General features: G+C 37.9%; 1 protein-coding gene across 4 annotated transcripts in view; it reads left to right on the top strand.

Moving 5' to 3' along the window:
* Positions 1–7,500, top strand: part of LOC135201058 (uncharacterized) — a 167,585-nt gene that overhangs the window by 5,036 nt on the left and 155,049 nt on the right. The window lies entirely within an intron of this gene.

The following is a 7,500-nucleotide window of genomic DNA, read 5'->3' as shown; positions in this document are numbered from 1 at the left end:
CCATTTATCATGTCTTCAACTTGAGATTAAGGCTGAGACAAGTGCGTCTCTCTTTTGCAGTGGAGACTGATTACTTAATTGTCTTCCCCACGGGAAGGTATCGGCAACAAATCAAATGTGTCTTGCGCTTGGCAACCAAATAATGCTTTGAATGGAGACATTTTAATAGAATTACTGACCATAGTATTAATGCTATGCCTAACTGTATCGATATATCTATCCCAGTTCCTAACATTGCTACCTATAGTTTTCCTCACCATCTTGAGCACCTTTTTTTTTGCTCTTTCACATAACCCATTAGCTTCCGGTCTGTATGGAAGGATTGTTACTTTCTGTTTCCCCATAACTTCCTTCAAACACTCTAAGGTCCTATTTACAAATTCCCTACAATTATCATTCAACAAAACCTCGGGTATTCCACAACAACATATAAATCCATTGAGGAATGCCACAGCTACTTCTGTTTTATGCTTTAGTGGGAAAATTTCCATTACCCCCATCAGTTCATCTATTACCACCAACAAATACCTGTAGCCATACCCTGACTCACTGGAATTCCCCAAAAAATCCATATGTACTCTCTGAAAAGGTCTACTTGATATCGGATATGACCCTAATTTTCAAAAAGTCACCGTTGCAGGATTGCAAACATTGGACATTGTACACATTTTCACAAAATTTTCCACATCTTCCCACACATTCTTCCAAATATATTTATTGCACATCTCATTCTATGTCTTTTCACCTCCAAATGTGGACTACCAAACTTGCAATTCACTATATCTAAGATCACTGGTATTAGGACTTTCAGAATCACGGTCTATGCCGTATCCCCTTTACTTTTACTCATCTTTAATTTATATTTATTTTCCTAACCAACAGACTACCTACTAATTCTGAACCCGAAAAAGGCAATTTATAACCTTTCTTGACTAATGCACTTCTAAGGAATGCTTTTGCATCTGCCAAGATTTCATCCTCATCTTACCTTTGCTCTGAGACTGATATCCCACTGTATAGAATCGCAAGTAACCACCCCAACTTGAAATCCTTTCGTATCATAAAAACTTCTACTAAGAGCATCTGTTACCGCATTATGTTTGTCCTCTATGTATTTAGGCGACAGATCTGGCTTATTAGAATGATCTAATAATGGCTTGTGGTCTGAAGAACGTCTACTTTGTTCCTCATGCACATCATCTTGATGTGCATGAGGAATTGTAGCCATTAACCTTTCATTGCTACCCTTGGTCTTAAATTTCCTGCTATAATAACCTATTGGATGGAATTTCCCTTCAAATTTCTGCAAAGGCAGGCCCCTATACCATCCTCACTGGCATTATTTACTAATGTGAGAGGTTTGCTGAAATCCGGAAATTTCAGGACTGGAGGATTGATTAATACATCCTTAACTTTCTGAAAAGCTACCTGTCGTGGCTTTCCATAAGAAAATTGAATATCCTCCTGCAGCACACCTGTTAAATGAGCTGCTAAGTTATGAAACTCCTCTATAAACTGACGAAAAAACCAGCCATTCTCTAGAAGGGACAGACTTGCTTTTATGTCTTAAGGACAGGAAAATCTGCAATTGCTTTAACTTTATCATCATTTACTCTTAACTCCCTCTGTAGATATGGCATGACCTATATTTGCAATCTGCTTCTTCAAGAAATCACACTTGGCTAACTTTATTTTCAAGCCTGCTAAACTGAGTCACCTAAGAACTTCCCTAAGCACTTCCATATGATGCTCGATCGAATCTGTTGCAATCAATATATCATCCATGTACACTCGACAAGAAACGTTTTCATTAGCTTTTGTTCATCGAATTTCCCATTTGTTTTTACTGAAAAGACAATATCGCTAAATTTACTCTAGAATATGAAAATACACTGCAAATTATATCATATAAGTTAAAACTGCAAAACAAAACCGTTCAGATACTTAAAAACACGATATATGTCCGAAGTAATTGGAATTTCTCAAATGGATTCATTCATAGAGATCTGGTAGATAGAATGTGAATTATTGATTGTAGTACTATGTATCACGACGACAATATTTACTCGTTTTCCTTCATGAACGGGGATAGTATTGCATCATCGTAAGTGGTAAATGCAATTATTTTAGTTTCTACAAACTCATGTTTGTATTCCAAAGCGATTAAAGTTAGCTGGCGTCAATGGCAGTCAATGTTGCGACGGCTAAGGTAGGTTGAGCAAATCTAGTTGCATCCGCAAGAGTTTTCTATGATGTGAGGAGGAGCCCTAAAACTTCAAGCGGGAAAGCGCAAGTCACTGGATACTGGCTTACGTAACGGATTTCACACTGATTACTTTGACGTTGACATTGATCGAATGCTAGTTGCTGTTTACAAAGCTACTGTCTTTACAAATAAATTTTTATCAAGATTAAAGTAGCATGTCAGCTCAAAGATTTTCTGGCTATGCTCCTATTACAAAGCAGTTCGTAGTTAGCATTACTTCGCCGCGAGGCTCAAAGATCTCCCAACACATCAGCAGTTTTTGCACGATATAAAACTTTAATTGTCTGTGCAATACATATCGAGTTATTTGTGATAGTACATATTTTTACTTAACACAGCTTTTTTCGTGAATGATTAGTGGATGAAACCCGATTTTCAAAAGTTCAGACTATATCAAGAGAATAAGAATGACCGCACCCTGTGTCTAAAATTGTCCACGTCTTTTTACAATCTTTGAATGTTTCCGCAACTGTCGAATGAAATCAAAATTAGGGTATGAATTTCTTAGAGAATTAACTTGAATATTATGATCCTTCAAATTTTATCTAAACATAGTGCAGCATGATCTTGGCAGTCATATCACCCTGTTTCCCAGGTATCTGTGCACCGACTCACCGCTCTTTCTTCTGCCTTTCCTCCGTCACAAGCCCGTCACCAATACTATAATTCTCTCTCTCTCTCTCTCTCTCTTTCTCTTTCCACTTCTAAAACATACTTTAAAAAATTATCACTCAATCTCCCAAAGAAAATATAATGAAATTAAGTAGTTATAAATAGGCCTGAGCTTTCACGTAAGCAGATTTTGCTCTCTCTCTCTCTCTCTCTCTCTCTCTCTCTCTCTCTCTCTCTCTCTCTCTCTCTCTCTCTCTCTCCACTTTTAAAACACATTCGAAATAATATTATCACTCAATCTCTCAAAGTAAATATAATGAATTAAGTATCTCTATAGATAGAGCTATGCTCTCTCTCTCTCTCTCTCTCTCTCTCTCCACTTTTGAAACATTTGAAAAAATATTATCACTTAATCTATCAAAGTAAATATAATGAATTAAGTATCTCTATCGATAGGCCTATTGTCATAATATTTCATTATTTACTGTATTATTCCTCATGATTTCCACAAGTACTGCCCAAATTTTAAAGCACTCTCTCTCATTGCTTAAGATCCGGCTTCAATTACGTATGAATTTTACGTCAGTTGAGTGTCAAATATTACTTATAAATAAGGTTTCACAGTAGGTTTTAAAAAAGGATGATCGATATTCTACCCTGAACTGACGTTACCATACCAACATTAACGAATAATATAGAGCCTGTTTCTACATTCAAGTATAAAAGATTATAGGACCTATACAGAATCTTTATGGTGTAAAGCTAATGGAAATCTAGAAAACAACAAACGCTATGATTTTGAAGCTCCACCCCCTTTCTAGAGTTGCCAAGTGGGGCATTATTGAACAATATACATCCGAAGATTTTAAAAAACTGTATCTTAACTTTCCTTGCCGAATGTACACAAAGACATTCTTGCCTAGTGGCCCATTCAAAACTGTGTTCACCAACCTCGTAAAAGTCACAGGACTGCCTGATAAACCAAAAAGCATCAATGTAAACTCAAAATGACCCTGGGGCAATGAGAATGCGGTACATTTCTGACTATCTTCACTAAGACAAACCAGCGAAAATCCCTGTGTAAGGTCTATTGAAGAATATATCCTACATCCCCCAATTTCCACAAAAAGTTTTGGTATGCAGGTGACTGGATAATGGTCAGCAATTTTCTTGTCATTCAATTTATGGAAATCTACACATTCTCATACTGAACCGTCATTCTTAGGCACTGCCAACAAGGGGAAGTTGTATAGGGACGCACTGGCCCTAATAATTCCCTCCTCCTCCCGTTTACTAGCCTCTTTCTCTACCTGTTCCCTGATTTTGTAGGGTATACGGCACGCAGAAATAAAGATGGGTTGGGTTCCCTCTTCTAGATTCCCCTTATGTTCTGACACCTAAGTCAGCCCTAAATTATATCCTTTTAAACCCTCAATATCACCAAATTCAGCCAAAGCTTCACTTAATGCTTTTATATGCTCTTTGTAGTCTGCATTCGCAAAGTGATCCCTAAAGATTTTCCTCCTCATTTACATTTCTGCCTCTGAAAACTCAGCTTTCCCTTCTGCAATAGCCACTAAACTACTATCCTCACTCAAATCCTCGAGGTCTGCCACATAAGTATTCTGATATTCCCTAAATGTATCTTTACAATTCAACAATTCCACCCATGTGACACCTATGTTTGATACCTTGTTTACCAGTACCGTGATAATGACACCTTTTAGCTTTTTGCTGCCCTCAATTAAACATGCTTCTTCTGGCATTTTCACATCCCTCCACCTGACTTTCACCATAGTCATTGTACTTGGATTTCAAATGACATCCTCGGATAATATGCATTTATATCTCTGACCATCATACACAGCACCCTCCTGTGACAAGTTATTCACCCCATGTTACACATATTTATATATCACCCATTTGTATATCACCCATATCTATATAAGTATCAGCCATAACCCCTATCTCAGTATCAATATCACCATTGTTATCAATATCACCATTATTAACAATACCACCATTATTATCAGCATTATTATCAACAATATCACCATCATTATCACCAATATCACCATTATTATCACCCATATTACCACCATTATCACCCATGGTATCCTAAGTATCCTTATTCCATGTACATCCTTATATGAATAAAAACACCCAGTATCCCTTCCATTAATACCTGTATGGTCCAATATCCTGTTTCTCCTACATGCAGGATGGCCCAACAAAAATCTGTTGCCCAATGCAACCCTTTTATCACCAAAAATAGTCCTATTAACATTTGATCACCCAGAGCGAACCGCATTCTTATAAAACCTAAGGTTTTATAAGAATCTTGCACATCACACACTGTCTCTGGTGAGGATTTCAAAGAGTATTGGGAGAACATGGACTGATATAGACCATAGCCCATGAAATTAACTTAGGCTCCTGTATCTAAAAAGAAAATGGGATCTTCACATCCCTTACCGTTCCTTGTACTATTGGCCTTGGCTGCAGGGCGTCCCCCATGAAACTAAAATGGCATGCACAAGTCATCTGTACCCTTTTTGTTGCTTGGCTTTCCAACAATTTTCCTGATCTCTTGACCCCTTTGAGTGACCTGCTTGAGAAGCTCTAGTATTAGAACTCCCAGAGTTCTGAGGTGTGGGTCTTGCATCACTGTTTCTGGGATGGACAAGACTGCCAAAACTGATCTGCCCTTTTGCATGCTCCACAATATTTTACTCTGCATAGTTTCTTTGTGTGTCCTTGCTTATTACAATCAAAACAATGCAACTGTTGTCCTGGATCCATAGATCCCTTCTTATATTCCACTTTTGCACACAGTTGGGGGGAAGGGAAACTTAAATCTCTTTGTGTTAAGTTCCTTAGACCTGTCCCATTAAAAAATGTGCTATCCGTTTTGGGACATTTGGACATGTGTCTCTGAACCTGAAAATAGATCAGTTCCTCATCTGATGTAGGTTCAATCTTTTTATCAAAGCTATCTACAATGGCACCCGGGACGTCATGTAGAAACCGGAAAGAATACAACAATCAGTGCAAGTTACCAAGGGTGTTATTATTACCGTTTACCCATGTGGAATTTTCCAATTTCTGTATCAGTTCTCCTGCTGCATCAAAAAGCCAAATGCTATGCTCAATCATGGTCCTCTGACCTATCCTAATCTTGTAGAAACCTCTCAGGTCTCTTACCATATCCCCGTGTTCCTTTGTACCATAGGCTGTCCTCAGAAATGCTTATAGTTCGGTCCATGACCGGTACTTTGTATACTGAAAACTACAGCAGCAATGTGCTATGTCCCTTTCATTGAAATCCAACAAGGCGTTTAAAAAATTATTAACTCGTTCAATACCATTTTATCTCTCTTAGACAAACCCTCTGTGTTCAGGATTCAATCTGACTTCAATATCATCAACAACATTTCCCAAGTTTCCCTAACAAATCACCAACAACAACAAAAAATATACCAATACCCAACACATAAATATTCCCAAAATGAATATTCCTTGTACTCTACAAAAAAAAAAAAAAAAAAAAAAAACTTTCTACTCTCACGATCAAGGTTACCAACTGATTTGAAGTACAAGCCATGAGCGCGAGATGGAAAAAGACTATGTCTCGTTGCTACCCAAGAATTTCTGCTGATCTCCCCCAAACCTTGGGTGCCCTCTAACATCAAGCTGCTAGCCTGCACCTACGTACACTCTTTGCATGCACCAACTCACCACATAAAAAAAATGAAACATGCTGGAGCCGTATGTTCCCTTTAATGAATGAATCCCCTATAAATGCAGTTCCTATGAATACCTCATAATAAAACAAACTTAATACATTCTGCTCCCATAAAAAAAACTATGCATGGCAATTAAAAGCAAACCTCTAAACTGTCCCTTTAATCCTGCAAAAAATGAAATACCCAAGAGAGAACATTGTTAGCAATAAAAAAAATGATACGAAATACTGAATACTTAACCTTTCATTAAATGAACAGCACGAGATACTCTAAACACACTGAGGCCGTCTATTCACTGCATTAGCGTGTATGTTTAATCACACATGCGATTGCAATCAATCACCACAAATACCTAACTCCCCAGAAAATTACGATAACCACACCGTATTTATTACACACGTCTTATTAACACACACTTTGAAATGCTACTGCTTTAAGTGGCTCCTTGGTCAACAGATCTGCTGACTCCAGCCCAAAACACATCTTCTCAACAATAAACCCTTTTCCTAACGTCTACATGATTTCATAACTTTTATGCAACCCCCTAGTCTCTCCAGAAATGTAATCCGTGGGCCTGATTGTCCTTCCCGACTGCCACCAACTGTTACAAGTGTCTAATTGACCTTGTCTAATAAAAGGAAAGCAAAACACCATCTGGTAACGTGACCTGCCAAGAGCTTCTTCCACGAACTGGCATCTCTGTAGCTAAATCGAGTTATTAAATCTAGGCTAAAACCAAACTCTGAGATAGAAAAATAGTCGATATTCCGCCCCCCCTCCCCCCCGCCCCACCCAAAAAAAAACTAACATGAAAAAAAGGAAAATGAATTGGAAATAGCAAAAACATGAAATACAATCACTCCTAGAATAATCATC

The sequence above is a fragment of the Macrobrachium nipponense genome, chromosome 27 (assembly GCF_015104395.2).
Source record: "Macrobrachium nipponense isolate FS-2020 chromosome 27, ASM1510439v2, whole genome shotgun sequence".
Taxonomy (NCBI): domain Eukaryota; kingdom Metazoa; phylum Arthropoda; class Malacostraca; order Decapoda; family Palaemonidae; genus Macrobrachium; species Macrobrachium nipponense.
Note: the sequence above shows the minus strand (reverse complement) of the source record. Positions and strands in the feature narration are given on the sequence as shown.